The sequence below is a fragment of the Echinops telfairi genome, unplaced genomic scaffold (assembly GCF_000313985.2).
Source record: "Echinops telfairi isolate 266 unplaced genomic scaffold, ASM31398v2 ScPeMD7_3533;HRSCAF=4204_0, whole genome shotgun sequence".
Classification (NCBI taxonomy): Eukaryota; Metazoa; Chordata; class Mammalia; order Afrosoricida; family Tenrecidae; genus Echinops; species Echinops telfairi.
Window position 1 is genome coordinate 75,263,009 of NW_022107431.1, and position 18,664 is coordinate 75,281,672.

Here is an 18,664-nt window from a genome sequence, read left to right on the forward strand (position 1 = left end):
CCTTTTCCCTGAATAATTTTCCATCTGTCAGTTGGCAGGTGGGAAACCCGTATGCACAGCATTATGAACTTGGGCTGTGGCTTCTGTGGGTGCCGAGCATTTGGGCGAAAACCAAATACACTTCAGGACCCCGAATCTGCACCTAGCCATTGTTGCTCAGAGATAGTTCAATGCGTCTGGGGTGAGAAGTCAGTTTTCTTTTTAATTTGAGAAGATAGCAGATGACAAAGCAGCTGATAATGCTGAAATAGGCTGTTTTAGGGAAGTTTGGGGCCCTGCCTTTTACCTTTGATACACGTGCACGCTTTCAGTGCCATGATGGTTTCCTACGCTTTATTGTAGTGCAGGTGCTTGCTCATCTCCCACCCCGAGAAGCAGACCCAGATGGGCCTGGCAGAATCTTGTGGCCAGAAGCTGGGGAGAGTGTGGTGAGCTGGAACACCCGCCTGGGCCCACTGAGGGGATCTGAGCTAGGGGGATGGATTCAAGGGTTCTATAACCAGGAACTCAACTAGCACACCATGTATAAGATATGGGTAAGCTTGGGTTTTGTGGAGGCTGAGCTTATATAACTGTACTGGACCCTCAACAAAGAATACATGCATGTATGTATATATATATATATATATATATATTTTTTTTTTTTTTTTGAGAACAAATAAATTTTTAAAGTCAATTAAAACAAACAAAAAGAATGTGTTAGTATTGTGCCAGGTTTCCACTCACGCAAATGTGGAACCCTAAAATTTAAGCTTCTTCTGAAGTTGGCTCTGAAGATGTTGTTGGGGCTCTCAAGTAGGTTCTCACTGCCAGCGGGCCAGCGGATGGCATAACGGCAGCGTCCCCACCGTGGTGCTCACGCTAGAGGAGATGTTCGTCCCAGAAATTAGGAAAAGGAGGAGTCCCACGAAAAGCCAGAGAATCTGAAAACAGGAAGGAGAAATTTCAAAGAAAGAACTGGGAGGGCAGATAATGCAAATAAAAGGTGTCCAATCAGAAACTACAAATACAGCAGCACAATTTATCGTTCCCTTACAGCCTTCTATGGATACAGGGACTGTGGAGCTGGGGGCATAGGAAGCTCATTGTTGAGAATGTCATCCTAAGCTGGAAAAATGGACTTGGGCATGTCCTGTAAGACACAGGTCTTAGAAGTAACCAACCTAGCTTGGACTAGTCTTTCGTGACTGAGCTTTCTCACTCACTGTGTAACCGAAGTCCAAGATTTAGATGAAAACAAGGAAATAAAGTGTTCTTTACAACCTCATACAAGCTTGAAATATGTAGCAACAGAGAAAATATATATATACTGGTAGTTTGTAACAGCGAGTACCTTACCTAATATTAACCCGCAGGGCGTATTGAAGTTGTAAGGAATCTGGACACACACACACACACACACACACACACACACACAAGCACCGATCAATAGCTTGCATTACTGTAAAAATCCTTCTGGGCTTAAAATTTTATTTTCTAGTATTATGATCAAAACCCTCAAGGGCAAGAATGAGGGCTAATCGAAGGAACAGTAGGAACAGCATGAGGGTGTCTATCAAGGACACTATGGGGCCCACACAGAAAGTTACAGAGTAGTGGGATTGTTTGCTTTCTTTCTCCAGTGTTGTTTCAGGGTGCTTTTTATAAAGATCATTGTAGCACCAAGTGAGCTCCACAATATACCTTAAGATACAAAATCACTTCAAAAATGTTAACAAGAGTATGTGTACAGACTTGTATTATTTGTTTTTAATGTTTTTATTGAAACAGTTGAAACTAATGATATAATTTTATTTCAGAATGTAGCTATTTCGATCTATATTCATGACATTATTGTATTGTGCTGCGTATTCAACTTTAAAAATTATTTCTGTCTTGATATGGTGATGTCAGAGGATTAGCATAAAATGTAAAGAAAGCTAATTTTTTAGAGCCAGCCTGTGGTTATATGCTTCTTTTTGAATAGTAGTTCGGTAAGTGAAATATGTAGATGTGTGATTAATGCTATAAAACTTAACCATTCTTTGATCGAACAGTGCAACCTTACTCGATTCTTTTTTACTTCTCCTGCTCAGAGGAAGGGAGGTGGCAAGGGCTGGACAGGATCTGAAGGAAGACCGCTGTCAAGAATGGGATTAGGTTACAAGAGGTGACCGGATGACTGCATGAAGGCTTGCTGCTGGTGAAGGGGAGAAGGGGAGATGTAGGATATGTGAAAGACGAGAATCAGGCATGGAGAAGGGCTGCAGGGTCAAGGGCAGGGAAGGCACTTCCTTTTGATGGTGGTTGAACTTTCTTATCTCTAGTTTTTCTTTCTTAGTCCACATGCTCAGTGATTCCAAGCAGAGCAATCATCCTAAAATGCAAACCTCGTCATTCATTTCCTGCTTTAAACCCTTCGGGGCTCCTCTGATCCTGTATTCCTTTCCAGGCCCAGGTCCCACTCACATACCTCATGCCTTACACTTGCATGGACCAAACTGATTGGGTTCCCTGTACAACTTTGAATGTCTTACACCGATACTGTGTTTTCTCACCCATACGCTACCTTCTCCTCTCTTAATTTGGTCAAATAATGCACTTCCTTTGATAGCTCCTACTAGGAGACCTTTGATACTCTGCTAGGACATCAGCTTCTCCTGTTAGACTTTCCTGAGAACTTGACGTCTAAGCACTGAATTTGAAAGGATGTACAAATTACATTGCTTCCTGTACTCATTTTTCAATCTTCCCACAAAACTTTGAGTCGTTTGAAGAAAGAGGCCATGTTAATGATCCCTGTAAGGATCTCACCAGTTCTAGCCTTCTGTTAGATGATAAGAATGATAAGCTAGATCATTGAATTAATTAAATTTTCTTCAAAGGCTCACATGCAAAAAATTGGCAACATTACAATTATCTCAATTGAAATGATCCCTTTTCTTTAAGAGAGTATTATTTCCATTTAGGAAGATGTGTACATTTGTGTGGTAGAACACAGTAGTGGATTGAATGGTGGGAATTAAAATTGTATGTTCATAGCCAAAGTGTCCAAAAAATGTTTGAGAAAAAGAGGTCTTTATAGAGTCAATTAACGAAATAACTTTAAGATGATGTCATTTTGGATTATCCAGGGGGCTTTCCCTGACTTTGCTAACAGTGTCCTTAAGGAAGACAGAGAGGGATTGGAGAAAAATGGAAAAGCAGGACACATAAACCAAGAAAAAGGCAACATGAAGGTCAGGATTGATGGAGAGATCCTGTGGATGTGACCACAGACGAAGGATCTCAGGAATGCCAACAGCCACCAGAGCCTAGATGAAGAGTGGGGGCATTCAACTTCAGGGGGAAAGTAACCCCACTGACACCCTCGTTGCTGAATTCAAGCCTCTATAATTGCGAGCAAATCCAATTCTTTTGTTTTAAGCCACCTAGTTTATGTCCATTTCCAACAGTAGTCCCAAGAAACTAATGCAGATCCAAGCCGATCCTCTCCTGTTTATGAACGGAGATTAGGTGAAGTAACCTAGCAGAACACATCATATATTCCTTTCAATATTCATGCAAGACAGGAAAAGCCATCCAGCAGGACAAATAGAGACTCTGTGAATGAAGTTCGGAAATTTGTGGATGAAGACCATAGAATGACCATGGAGGTCTGAAGCTAGCAGTTCACACAATTCAGCCTTTTGAGTTTGAAGTGAACATCTTTTGTCGCAGGAAGGTTTTGACTGGATGAGTGCCCGAAGCAGAGGACCTAAGATCAGCTACCTCAACAAGCTGGCCTCTCCCTCAGTCTTTTAAGCCAGATTGAAATGATGAAGATGGTTTTCTGGCATGGAATTGTAATCGAGGACAAGTTTTAACTTTACCAATATGATCTAGAGAGCAAGGCCCAGTGGCTTTGGAAGACACCTGCGGGGTCAGTTAAGGTCAAGGCAGAGAGATCAGCTCAGAAGGCCGTGGCAGCATTTTTTGGTTTATTGTTTGAGGCATTCCAAAGAATTTTGATAGATTTTCTTAAGGGGCCCAGGATGATCTTGGGGGCTCAGTAGACAGAATGTTTAAGGAAAGTGAGAACTGCATTGGTGAGGAGAATTCCAGGATATTTGCGCTGAGATTTTTTTCTTTTCTTTGCATGATTACAACACATCTATCTGTTGATTCTTCGATGGCAGCAAGGGTGTCTGCCCGTCAAGAATTTTGAGAAGCCTGCCTCATCTATAACTTTTCTCTGATTTTTCCCTTTCAGACTTCTTTTTATTCACAAAACTCAAAGAACATTGGAAAGGCACACACGCTGAGTCTCTTGAGGATGCTAAAAGCTTCTGTTGGGATGTGGTGTGATCAGAGGACCACACTCTTTGGGGGGTGGGCTAGAGAGAAGGAATCATCATCCTCAGAAGTACATAGAAGTAGATGGTATATATCAAAACAACAGTTTCACAGATTGAGCTATTCGTTTAATAAAGGTTCATGATTTTTGTAGCAATTCTTTTGGACTTACCTTCGTATACAACATTCCTGATAAATATTAGATGGGTGAGGAGGTAGATATAAATTTAAAAAACCTTAATACTACAAAGGCAACTAAAGTATCTCATAAGATTCTAGACATGAATTATTTGACAAGATAACACACCCAATTGCAGGAATGAAGCAAACACTCGTGTGAAGGTAAAGGCTACTGACATTTGACTGGAGAGAAGGCATACTGAATACAAAAGAGCTACGGAATATATCTTGCTTTCTGGGAAATACTTTGAAGGATAAAAAGAGACTGGTTTGGCTTCAAAGAAGGGAGAAGTCAAGCAAAGCTTGTTCCAAGTTCTATAAGATCTCAACCAAACCATGAGTTTGCATCTCCCTGAACTGCAATGCGGCCTTTTTATCAAGTAAATTTGTACTAGATTTGCATTAACTCAGCACCTAAATCTAAGCAACGAGAAAGAAAGTTTAACACTTTGGAGACTGCCAGTAAAGAAAGAGAAAATACCTAACTTTGCAGCGAGACTAAGGCCAGGGTGATCTAAAAGTGAGTATCCTTTGTACAAAAACTCCTTTTGACATGAATCAGAGGAAACATGGCCAACTTGATTTGATGTTAGCCTTTCAATTCCTTATTTTTTAGAAAATCTTAAAGACAAATCCCTAGTAGTATTTGGGATTCTAATTGAAGATAAAGCAGATGATGTTTTATAAAAAATAAAAAACCAAAAAAAACTAAATCCATCCGAGCAAGAGTCATGAGAAAAAGCTATCAGAAAGGAGGCAGTGTGTTACAGATGAGGACTGTAGTTCCTTTAATGTCAGTGAACACCTGTCTATTGAATGTGGACTAATTCAGTGGTCCACACCAGGCACATGTTATCATGTTCAACAATTCTATAGGCAATGTTACCTGATAATCAAATTTCCAGTAAATTTGTTCTATTTTCTTCATAGAGAATTCAGTTGTTCATACTACCTTTTGCATTTATAAAAGATTTGGGGAGATGTTTTTTGTAAGCCATCAAGTTGATTCTCACATATGGGGGTCCCCCGTGTGTTCCAGGATAGAACAACTAAATAGGATTTTCTTGATTGTCGTCTTTTTAGAAGAAAAATGCCTGGTCTTTTCCCCACAGCAATGCTGAGTAGGATTCAGCTGCCTACGTCAGCGAAACCAGTTGTGCCACCCCAATTCTGCTGTCAGTCGCCATCAAGTCTGTTCCAGTGTACAGTGACATAGTGTACAACATACGTAGAACCAAATCTACCCTGCCATCTTCACACTTGTTCTCATGTTTGAACTCATTGGACTAGCTACTATGTCTGTCCATCTCTTTGAGGGTCTTTCTCTCTTTCACGGTCCCTCTGTTTTACCAAGCATCGTGTCCTTTTCCTGGGACTGGTATCTCCTGATAAGCGATGCAAAGTCTTAGAGACAAACCTCACCCTCCTCACTGCGGGGGAACGTCCTGGGTATACTTCTTTCAAGACAGGTTTGTCTGTTCTTCTGGAAGTCCACGAAACTTTAGACATTCGTCGCCATTGCCTTAATTCAATGCACTGGTGCTTCCGTGGCCTCCCTGATTTAGTGTCCAGCTTTAGCATACCTATGAGTCAGTTCAAAAGAGAGCCCTAGGGCCTTAGTGAGTGACATGTTGGGCTGCCAATTGCAAGGTCAGCAATTGGAAACCACCCGCTACTCCATGGGAGAAATATGAGACTTTTTTATTCCTGTAAATGCTTCCAGTCTCGAAAACCCGCAGTGGCAGTTCTTCTCTGTCCTAGAGGGTGACAGGGCATTAGAATCTCTTTGATGGCAGAGTTTGGTGTTTGATTTGGGTGGGCCACACACACTTTCATCCTCAGTGACATCTTTGCTCGTTAACACTTTCTTATCTAGCAGCTTTCCCTGATGCAATGCATCATTTGATTTCTTGATTGCTGCCTGTGAGTATTGAGTGCGGAGCCAAGGAAAAGGAAATCCCTGAGAACTTCAATCTTGTCCACCCATGAGGACCTTTGTTTTCTTTCCATTGAGGTGCAATCCATACTGAAGACTATAGTATCTGATTTGTCAGCAGCTGCTTCAAGTCTTCCTTGTCTGTAGCAAGCAAGATGATGTTATCTGCATGTTACAGGGAGTTAATAAGCCTTCCTCCATTTGTGATGCTCCATTCATCTTCCTACAGTCCAACTTTTTCAGACTATTTGGTCAGCATGCAGCTTGAATATGTTTGGTGAAATGATACAGTCCTGATGAACACTCTTCTTGATTTTAAACCATGCAGCATACCCTGGTTCTAGTCACACAACTGCTTCTTGATCCATATACAGGCTCCGAAATAGCACATTGAAGTGTTCTGGAATTCCCATTCTTCTCAAGGCTATCCATCGTTTGTTATGATTCACACAGTCTTTGCATAGTCAATAAAACACAAGTAAACATCTTTCTGTTATTCTCTGCTTTCCGCCAAGATCCATCTGATGTCAGCAATAATATCACTCCTCTAAATCTGGCTTGAGTTCCTGGCAACCACTGTGGTAACAATTTTTCAATTATCTTAGCAAAATTTTACTTGTATGTGATATTAATGCTATTGTCCAATGATTTTTAACATTCTGTTGGGTCACCTCTCTTTGGAATGAGGACAGGTAGCAATCTCTTTCAGGAAATTGGTCTGGTACTTGTCTTCCAAATTTCTTGGAATCGTGCTAACTTCTAGTGCTTCATCAGCTTGTTTAAACATTTCAGTGTACCAATTGAGGGCTCCATTCCTGGACCCTTGTTTTTCACTATTGCCTTCAGTGAAGTTTAGACTTCTTCATTCAATACCACTGGTTCATTTTTTAAATGAAAATATTATTGTGACTTGGCTGGATATTTACAAAGCAGACAGAAGATTTGCATTCAATGCTTTATGCACATTTTGTTTCACCACAGCCATTTCAATCCTCTCAAATTCTTGTACATGTTGCAATTTTTTCATAAAGATCTCTTAGATGCAAAATAAGACAAGTGGCTCAAAATTAATTCTGTCAAAATATTATTCTAAAGTCATACTTATCTTGTAAGCGTGGTTTGTTTTCTTTAAGGCAATAAAAATAACAACTTTTTTATTTTCCTAAAATGTACGTAATGAAAGAATACAAAAGTTTACATATTGTATGGTTTCTGAATATCTAACCATCCAGTTTCCATAGTTACTGTTGGTTTTTCATGGTCAGAAATAATTCAGGTGCCTGGTATTCTCTGAGAGCCAAACTCCCCCTTCATTTTACTAAACAATTCAAACAGACTCGTCGAATATTTTCTTTTCCTCCCTCTCCATGCTGCTGCTTAATTGTGGCACATTTCATTTTCTAGTTACACAACCATCCATTCCATCTCTGAATCCCCACTAACCAGGTGTACCCCAGTTGGCGCCATTTCTCTCACTTTAGATCCAGCTGTTAGTTGTACGCTCTCTCTGAATCTTGAATGTTTCTTTAACTACTGGAGCTGTTTCTGGGTGTGTTCAATTATATGAACTAGGTTTTAGTTTTATGCTTTCCAGACATTCCATCCATGCTATAACATTCCTTCCATATTCTCAATTCAAACTACTTGATGCTCTCCCTGGTGGGTCATGCAATTGTTCACACACTCACCATGCTGTCATATCATTTTTCTGACCCAAAGAGGGGGCCGGAGGCTCATATCATTCCATACTAAGCAAGTCAATTGATTGTCAAGCAGCCAGTCTTTCAAATGCCGTTCTTATTACATTGACTTCAAATGCAGAATAATTCAGGGCTGTCAGGTAGCTCAAGTAGTTCTTTGTGGGTTGGTATCAGTGAGTTTCCTCCTCCCCCACCATCTCAGCCACTACCTGCACAGCCTGATGCTTCATAGCCTTGATCAAAATAGGACAGTGCACCCACCGCAGCTTCTCTGGCCACCAGACCTGTGCCCGCCATTGCACCAAACTCTGGTTGTTGATCATCTGCTCTTGAAATGCTGGAATGCCGATTAGTTATTTTTAATGCAGTGACTGTGTATTGTTTCTGTCTTCGTTTGCTGTATGTGCAATGTTAATATTTTACCCATAGAATCCTTGGATATTGCCACTTGAGGCTTGAATTTTTATCTTCATCTTATAAATTGAGGTATGCCGAGCATGTTCTTCCTCTATAACTTTCTAAATCCAAGTCTTTGCTCATTATCATCCTTTGTTTTATCATTTTGAACTAGCTTTTGGAAATTTCCGTTAAGCTCTTTTACCTTGTCTTTTGCGTCCCCACTTGCTTTAGCTGCTCTGTATTCAAGAACAAGTCTTAGAGTCTCTCCTGGCATAAGTATCTTTTCTTTCTTTCCTTTCCATGGCCCTTTGTTTTCTTCTTGTATGATGTTCCTGCTGTCATCCACAGCTCATCGGGTCCTCTGTCATTTAATGTCTCAAGTATGTTCATGAAATATGCTCGAACCCAGATGAGATATTCTCAAGGTTGAATTTTGGCTCATGGGTTTGCTTTAATTTCCTCATCTTCATGTTAGCACTGAGCTTACATATGAGCGATTAATGGTCTGTTACACAATCTAGTCTTGTTCACCTGATGATATTGCGCTTTTCCATCATCTCTTCCCATAGACGTAGTCAGTTTGATTCTTTTGTATTATATCTGTCTAGGTCCACATATATAACTGCCTTTTATGTTTAGAAAAGATATTTGCAGCGAAGGACTTGTTGGTCTTACAAAATTCTGTCATGGGGTCTCTAGCTTTGTTTCTACCATCAAGGCATTACTTTTCTTTTTAAAATCATTTTATTAGGGGATCATACAACTCTTATCACAACCCATACATACATGCATTGTGTAAAGCACATTTGTACATTCATTGCCCTCATCATTCTCAAAACATTTGCTCTCCACTTAAGCCCCTGGCATCAGCTCCTCTTTTTTTCCGCCTCCCTCCCGGCTCCCGCTCCCTCATGAACCCTTGATAATTTATAAATTATTATTTTGTCATATCTTGCTCTGTCTGCCCTGTCACCCACTTTTCTGTTGTCTGCCCCCCAGGGAGGAGGTCACATATAGATCCTTGTAATCGGTTCCCCCTTTCCAACCCACTCTCCCTCTATGCTCCCAGTATCGCCAGTATCGCCACTCACACCACTGGTCCTAAAGGGATCATCCACCCTGGATTCCCTGTGTTTCCAGTTCCTATCTATACCAGTGTACGCCTTCTGGTCTAGCCAGACTTGCAAGGTAGAATTCGGATTATGATAGTGGGGGGCGGAGGAAGCATTTAGAACCTAGAGGAAAGTTGTATTTTTCATCATTGTTACATTGCACCCTGTCTGGCTTGTCTCCTTCCCGCGACCCTTCTGCAAGGGGATGTCCAGTGGCCTACAAATGGGCTTTGGGTCTCCACTCCACACTCCCCCCCCTCATTCGCTATGGTAACATTTTTTGTTCTGATGATGCCTGATACCTGATCCCTTCGACACCTAGTGATCACACAGGCTGGTGTTCTTCCATGTGGGCTTTGTTGCTTTTGAGCTAGAAGGCCACTTGTTTAACTTCAAGCCTTTAAGACCCCAGACGCTATATCTTTTGATAACCGGACACCATCAGATTTCTTTACCACATTGCTTATGTACCTATTTGTCTTCAGCGATCGTATCATTGAGGTGAGCACACAATGATATGATTTTTTGTTCTTTGATGCCTGATAACTGATCCCTTTGGCAGCTCGCGATCACACAGGCTGGTGTGCTTCTTCTATGTGGGCTTTGTTGCTTCTGAGCTAGATGGCTGCTTGTTTATCTTCAAGCCTTTAAGACCCCAGATGCTATATCTTTTGATAGCCGGGCACCATCAGCTTTCTTCACCACATTTGCTTATTCACCCGCTTTGTCTTCTGTGGTTGTGTCGGGAAGGTGAAGGCCATACTTTTCAACTATTGATCTTTCCTCTTTGTTTCCAATTTTTGCATCCTAATGCCTAGAAATTATTAATGCATTTTGATTGCATGTTTAAATAATTTTAGACTGAATGTATTGGTATAATTCTTCCATTTTTCATAACTAGCTTTCATGGTTGGTTCATACATTTGAATAACAGTTGTATTAGCTGGACTTCCTTGTAGATGTGTAGGTATTACGCTACCACAGACAGTATTATATTTTGCATTAAATCTTGCAATGCTCTTTTTAAGTTCCTATTGAACTTGTCGTTCCAGACTTAGTAAACTGTATCATTATTTTACTCAAGATGTCCAGTAGAAGTCCATTACCTCACTATGTTAGTCTGGGCGAACTACAGAAACAAATTCATAGACACTCATAGGTGTATAAGAAAGAACTTTATATAACAGAGCAATTGTATATTAAGAAAACATCCCAGCCCAGTCCAGATCAAGTCTATAAGTCAGATATTAGCCCATATTTCCAATACCAATGTATAAATTTCTCTTTAGACTCATGCAACACAAGCAATGACGCTGAATGCAGGAAGATCACAGGCCAGTAGGTTGAAAGTCTTGTGGATCCAGTGTTGCTGGAAGCATCTCAGCCCTGGCAGGGGTTTCCACATGGCTCCTCCAGCTCCAGGTCTCTGGTCCCATCAGCGTAGCTCCATGCGTCTTGTCAGCAGGAAGACCAGGCAGAGAATGTTTCTGTCCCACCTCCAGCAAGCTATTTACCTTTTTAGTGCCTCCAAATGAGGTCATAAAGCTGCAACCTGATTGACAGGCTAGACTCCACCCCTTCACCAATTGGCAGGAGATCACAAGTTGGCAGGAGATTATGTGACTGCCACACTCACTAATACTGCCTTGAATAATTGTATTTGATTGTTAACAACTTCCAATTGTTATAGAATCCATATATTGTACATTCCATTTTCTGATTATTGTTACGTTTGCAATGTTATTTCTCATTGTGAGACATATCCCATCAGCAAATGAATGTTCCCTATCTTTCCTGAATCCTTGTCATTCAGGTTGATTCTACTTTATTGAAGCAGATTTCCCCCAAGCATTCATATTTTGAGTGCCTTCCAGCATGAGGGGCCCGTCTTCTGGCACTATATCTAACAATGCTGTGCTGCTATTAATTAGAATTTCGGTGGGTAATCCCTCAGAAGTGGACACATTGTTCCTTCTTCTTAGTCTGTTCTAAGTCTGTAAGCTCTGCTGAAACCTATACACGGTGGATGAGCTTGCTGCTCTTTGAAATACCAGTGGCATTGCTTCTAGCATCACAACAACATGCAAGTGACCACAGTGTGACAAACTGACAGATGAGTGTGTCCCCCAGAGGAAGAGGCAAATTCATTAACTAAATGCGACTTTAAAAACCATTGAATCTCCTTATTGATTGCATATTTACTAGCATACTCTTATTGATTGTATATTTACTAGCATATTCTTTTGGTCAACCTACCAAAAACATATTTGCACTTTTTTCCCCTAGAAATCATAGTGATTAAGCATGTTCTGAAGGCAGTCATTTTTAGAGATAAACTTTTGTTGTATCCTACCATAGACTCAAAAATTTGATTGAATTTTTCTGTACTTTTACTTTCAATAATTCCATAGAATTGTATTGGTTTTCTTTTACTTTCTTATTTTTCCCCCTTCAAACATGAATGTATACCTTAAAATTCTATTTAATTGAGGGATTTGCTTAATTGAATTTTGATTGATTACTCAGTCAATTGATTTATTGGTAGAGTGGTTACAAAAAATGTCTTGGGATTAACCAAGTTGATTTTGACTCAAGTCCAGCAATTTACTAGCTGAGTAGCTTCAAAAACTTCATTAAGACTCAGTGTTTTCATCCATACAATGGAAGTATGAATTGAGCAGTTCTAGTTTGGTTATTGTGATTATTAGATCTGAATATATAAATAAATCCTTTTGAACTATATTTTAAAGTTTTAATTTAGTTTAGTCTTAGTGTTAAAAGTAACTTTCATAAAAGGAATTTGTGACTTTAAATATTTTAAAAATAAAACAGGATGAAAAAGTAACTAATAAGACAGAAAGTAAGAAAGTAAGTAATAGAAAGTAAGAAAGACATGGCAAAATTGGCATTTTATTGTTTGTCACCCATGTTACAAAATCAAAACAATGAAGATCTATCAGTTCTAACCAACAGCTGGCAACTAATTTAGATTTTATCAGGAACTTTATTTGATGTGTGATTTGTATCTACTATCATAAGTTTGCACTTCGTGTTAAGTTTATTTTGGGCCTTGAGAACACAGCTTTTGATAGTATGAAACCATTAAAATGAACACATTTACAAAATGAACAATCCAGGTTATGAAGACAAACCTCTATAACTTTTATTACCTTCTGAACTTGATAAGTATACAAAGCCTTTTTTTTTTTTTGCAGTGTCATGATAACTGTGTCAGATGTTTATTTTATTTGGTATTTATTTAACATCTTTCAGCTATGCCTAACTACTCCTTCCTCTAACAACTTCCACTGAAAAAGGAAACTTTTGGTCTCTTGTAGCAAAAGGTGTCAGTGTATTCTCACTATGTTCAATGAAGCCTGGGGGCGGCATTTGGTCTATTTTTTCCTGAAACAGACATGGTTGGTACTATTTCTTTTCTCTGTCTCTTATGTTTGACTATTTGGAATCATGGCACCAATATTAATCCCAAAGGTCAAGACGTGAGGAAATGAGCCAGAACCAAGAGTTTGAGGATCGCTGAAGCGAAGGATGGAATATGCTTGGCCTTTGCTCACCTTGTGATGTGACCCCAGCCATGGACAAAAACTCACCATACTTCTCCTTAGGACTTATACAACTCCAGACTGCATGAGTCCAGTGTTCCTCTTAGGCTTTATATTAGGTAAATTTGATCATTCTTTATCAATTCCTTTATTATTTGTTTATTCCACACTTTGCTTCCCCAAAGACTTGACAATATTTATAACTATAATGTACATAATATAAGAATTAAATCAATAGCACCTTTAAGCACTGGAACTGAATATCAACCAAGACAAACTCTGAGAGTGTCCCCAGAAAAACACAGAGTTTTTGAGTGCTGGTGAGTCCTGGTGGAGTAGTGGTTAAGCACTGGGCTGCAATCCGCAGGCCAGGCAGCTGGAAGCCACCAGCAAGCCCCTCAGGAGGAAGACCGGGCTCTCTCCTCCTGTCAATTGAGAGGCTCAGCAACTCTCATGGAAGCGCTATGACTCAGCATTGACTCTATGGCATTGAGTTTTGTTTTGGAGTTTCTAAATAGCATTTTAAGCATGTGGATCTTTAAAAAAAATTGTGATTTGGGTGAAAGTTTCTGGGGAAAATTCATTATCTATTCAATAATTCATACATACTTTATTTGAGACATTGATTGGAAGCAATGTCAGACTGTAAGATTGTAAACCCATAAGTGCTCTTCCCAATTCTCTCCGAGTTTCTCTTTTCCATTTCTCTAAACTTCCTATTCTTTCCTGTCTGTAGTTTGAGTCTTGGGGACCGGCTACCCTTCTGAAGCCTTTGAATTATGGTACGGGTAAAGAATCTTGAAAGTACGAGGGGACATCAAAAGCATAAACAAATGTTTTCGAGGACAGATAGCCAGAATAGAAGCCAGGATGGCAAGATTTTGACGTCTTATGTACTTCTCCATGCTGTCAGGGGAGATCAGTGCCTTGGAAATGGGTATCTTCTTAGGGAACGTGGAGACTGGGAAAAAGAGGAAAGATCCTCAAAGGGATGGATTGACATGTGACAATGGCTGCAATGATTGAAACCCTCCCATCGTGAGGCTCGCGTAAGAGCAGACACTCTTTTGTTGTGTTGGTCATAGGACTACTGTGCATCAGAGCTCACTCCACAGCATCACGTGGACTATTTAAGGAGCCCTGGAAGTGTAGCAGAGCAGCTAAAGGCTTTCAGCTCACTGAAAAGTGAGGGGTTCAAATCCGTGGGTCACTTTGCATAAGAAAGAGATGGCAATTGCTTCTGTAAAGATTACAACTTGAGAAACCTATGGGGCAGTCCTACCCTGGTCCATAGGTTTGCCATCCGTTGGAATTAGCTCCATGGCAATGGACAGTGGGACATTTCTGACTCAGAACTGTAAAATCTATAAAGAAGAGGGAAAACTTGTCAGACACCTCCTCCTCTTCAAGTATGCTCGTTGCCTCAGCGTGGGGTTTTGATATATGTGGGGTAAGTCTGTACGTTCTGATTGAGGCCCAGGAGGATAGGATGAACTCTTCTAGGTGAGACGAGAATCATATGTGTAGGAAACAGGTCACATTTCACACCCGACAAACAATACTTGAAGTATATAGTGAACGCTTAAGCTAGACAGAAAACCACCCACTTTGCCTGAAGGTGGCCCCATGTGCCTGTGTTTTCTTAGGAGAGAGTGCTGGGTTTTTCATAACACATGATCTAGCGATAAATGAATCTCCTCAGTTCTGATCCATAGAAAATAGTCAGAATGATTTGAGTCTAGAAATATTCCAAGCAGATATTACCACTTACCTACTGTAGCTACAAGATCTAACACACACATACACACACAATTATATTGTCAGTTTCATCAAATTTTGAACAATATGGCTTCTGTCTGAATGTATAAGCATGACTTATGTGCAGAATATACTCCTAGAAAATTTACACTCTGTTGGATATAATAATGTTAAGATTAAAGTATTATTATGAAGCCATACATTCTAACAGTGCTTTATTGAGTAAACTCTGATTCATGGCAATTACATTTTACAATGCACACACAGAAATCTCATTTTCACATTTTTCCTGGGAAAAGGAAGAAAAAGTATTTTCTTCATGATATACAGAATAAAGAGCACCATCAAATGTTTTTTTCAGAATAAGTACTGTACTGAGAGGAATATATTTAAATTTATAGATACTGCAGTAGGGCTAAAAATGGGCAGATTAAGCAAATCCTACTTTTTAAGATTATAGCAGATTAAAGTTTGATTTTATTTGATGGTGCCCCAAACCAAAACACCCAGGGGCACCAAGTTGATTGCAGTTCATAACTATCCTATGTGGGGTTTCGGGGGCTGTACATCCTTCTGGAACAGGTCGCCTCCTCTTTCTCCTGCTTGTATGAGGATGCCTCCTCTTCCATAAGGAGCGAGCATTAGTCAAAATCCAAACAAATTAATAAGATATCATTTTAAAGGGCAGAGAAAACAGATCTAAAATCTAAAATTCCCTGCCTACATTACCCTCGCTATTTTTCAGAGATGTTAAGGAAGGAGACCCGGAAACATTCACTGACTGATGAATTTATATTTAAGATAAATATGCATTTCCCCTGCTCCACTCTGCAGAGAGAATCACGTTAATCTATGGGTGGCATTAAAAAACATTCTCCAAATAGAAAAATGTGCCTTTTCTTTGATGGTGTTGGCTCGTTTTCCAGAGCAACGCCGTTTGTATGCGTGTTGATCTTCATGATCAAAACTTAGTCCATGACGTCATTTTTGATAATTCTGCTTTTAGCTCAGCCTCACAAAATCTATTATTCTAACGCTAGGCCAGGAGGCCACATCCCACCTCGACCTGTGCTGCATAAGCACTCTGAATGATGCCAGATCAGAAACGGCGGCCCTGAATGCATAATTATTGTGGCATGTAGTTAATGCTGGCTTATCAAGGTAGGCGCACACAATTAGGAGAACATGCTTGATGAAACCAGTCGGTCTGTTCAGGCCCTGGGTAGAATAACTGTGAAGAGTTAGAAGAATTTGTAAACTTCCTTTGCCTCCTTGGTTGTCGCTGTCCCCAGTTTTCTTGGCAGTTGTCCCTGTCGAAGGATTGCCTCACGCATAATAATTTCCCCTTTGTCCCCTCCCCACTCTAGAACAGTTTTGCCTTTTCAACTAGTCACTGTTACCAACATTTAATAAGAAGGCTTTCCTGGGCCTTCTAATCGAAAACTTGCTTTTATCTTCCTTCATGAAAGAATTGAAATGGCTTCTTTCAGGTTGCCGTAGCCTCTGGGGAGATAGGGGCCCTGCGGTTAACAGGATGAGAGATTTTTGTTTAGAAATTTTTATTTAGACAATGAAAAATGACCTCTGTAAACTCAAAGCTATCTTATTTGGGGGCTTTAGGCTTCTGGCAGATAAATCAATTGGGCCCTTGGGAGAGCAAAGGAAAAACCTTTGCAGTAACTATGTCAGGGCAATGCAATAGATTTGTTGTGAGTATGCAGTTGTGTTGAATATAGAATGCACTTAAAAATAAATATCATTTTATTTTGTATTAAATATTCAGGAACTGGGTTCTACTCTTTTCAGCTGTTGCAAAGAAATATTTCTTTTTTGTGATGGAAACTGGAGAAAGCATATCTTTTTATGCATGAACTATGTGGCTCTTGTTGGTGTTTTGATTTTGACTTTTTAATTATTTATCTGCACATTTTCTAATGGGGACAGTTTTGTAGATTTAAATTCTCGATATTGTATCTTTAGATTTTTTTAAAAGGTTCATAAACTGTTATTCTGTGAGCAAACATCCTCTTTGTGACCTAAATAATACAATAGTACTTTGTCTAAAATATGCTTTTCCAGATTGCTGCAACATTTTTCACACCTGTTCATAAGCTCAAGGTGCCTCGCAGCGCCTCACAGCATGAATTTGCACTGCATGTTCACCCTCTAAAGAAAGAGTGTTGCACTTTGCTACGTGCTTTCCTACCTATGTCGTGTAGAGCGCAGATTCAGAGTGAAAAGTTATGCAGAATAATCTGTAAAATTGACAAGGAAGCAAACCAGGTGGCAGATGCTTAACCAACATGCATGGGTCTAATTTTTAAAATATTACTCATCAAGCCTTCACACATATTTTGCAATGGCATGAAGGCTGTCGTGGCAGAGACCGGAAATTTAAGTGTATTGGAAGAGGTAAAAGTTGATTAAGCAAATATTGCATAAGGATTCACAATGAAGCAGTGGGAAAGAGGGAGGTGACAGAAAGAAGGTGGTCCGGATCCATAAGGGAAAGCCAGGCTCCATCCCCTTCCTGATTGTAAACGTTTCTTCTACCTGACCACTTGGGAGTAGGGGTACATAATGCATTTGAGCCATTGTTTCTGTTTTCTGTTTTATTATTGTTATTTTCTCTTCCTTTCTCCTTAAACACAAGATTGATTAATGTTAAGACTATAGTCAGAGATCATGAACAAGCCAAATTTTGTTTATTTTGGTAGGTAGAAAGACAACAGACATTTACTCAGGTCTACCTCCTGGTGACCTTAATGTACAACAGGACCAAATATTCCTTGGTTCCAAGTCTTCCTCCCGATTGCCTGCACAGTCAAGTCGATTGCGTGGCCACTGTGTCAGGGCATCTTGTGCAGGGTCTCCCTCCCCACGCTGGCGTTCTGTTTTACCCCATCTGTTGTTCTCCTCCAGCGACCGATCTTTCCTGATGGTGCATCCACACAAGCAAGGAAGACAGCGTTTTCTGACCGACTAGATTTTGATGCATTTTTAGAAGTAAATATCTAAGCATGTCTTCTTAGTCTGTCTCAGTCTAGAAACTTGACAGAAAATTATGGAGGACCCTGCTGGTATTTTAAATGCAAGTTGCATAGTTTCCAGGATCACAACTCTACATAGGCCACCACACCATACAAGCTGACAGATGGATGATGGGTTTTTTGGATATGCCTCGTTAGCGAATTAATGATTCAAGACTATTTATATGTATATACATATGAAAAGTTTAAATATTATTCATCCATAATGACTCTTTACAATGATCAAATAATAGGGTTACATTTTGAAGATTATGCAACAAGTAACAGGTTTAATTTACATTTATATCTTGGTTTCCTTTTCCTCTTTTAATTCTTGCAAGAATCTTATACATGACTAGAATCATTCTAATATTATAAATGTGGAAAGAGCATCACAGGCATAGCGTCCCTATAGGACAGGGTAGAATTGCCTTCTGAGTTTCTGAGACTGTAACTGTTTACTGTAGTCGAAACTCTCATCTTTCTCCAGACGACAGTAGTAGAGAAAGATAAATCCACTTGCAAGTGCAAACAAAAAATATGACTTGAAAGGAGTTCATGACTAGTTTCAAATGGAGTACATTTTAAAACCTCTTTAAGGAATTACTTTGTAATATTTCATGCTTACAACAATAGCATTTATTTCCCAATTAAAGTAATTCATGTTTGAAAT

General features: G+C 39.7%; 1 pseudogene; it reads right to left on the bottom strand.

The window, feature by feature from the left end:
* Positions 1-7,740: 7,740 nt before the first annotated feature.
* On the bottom strand, positions 7,741-8,427 carry LOC101653380 (annotated as a pseudogene).
* Between the last annotated feature and the right edge of the window lie 10,237 nt (positions 8,428-18,664).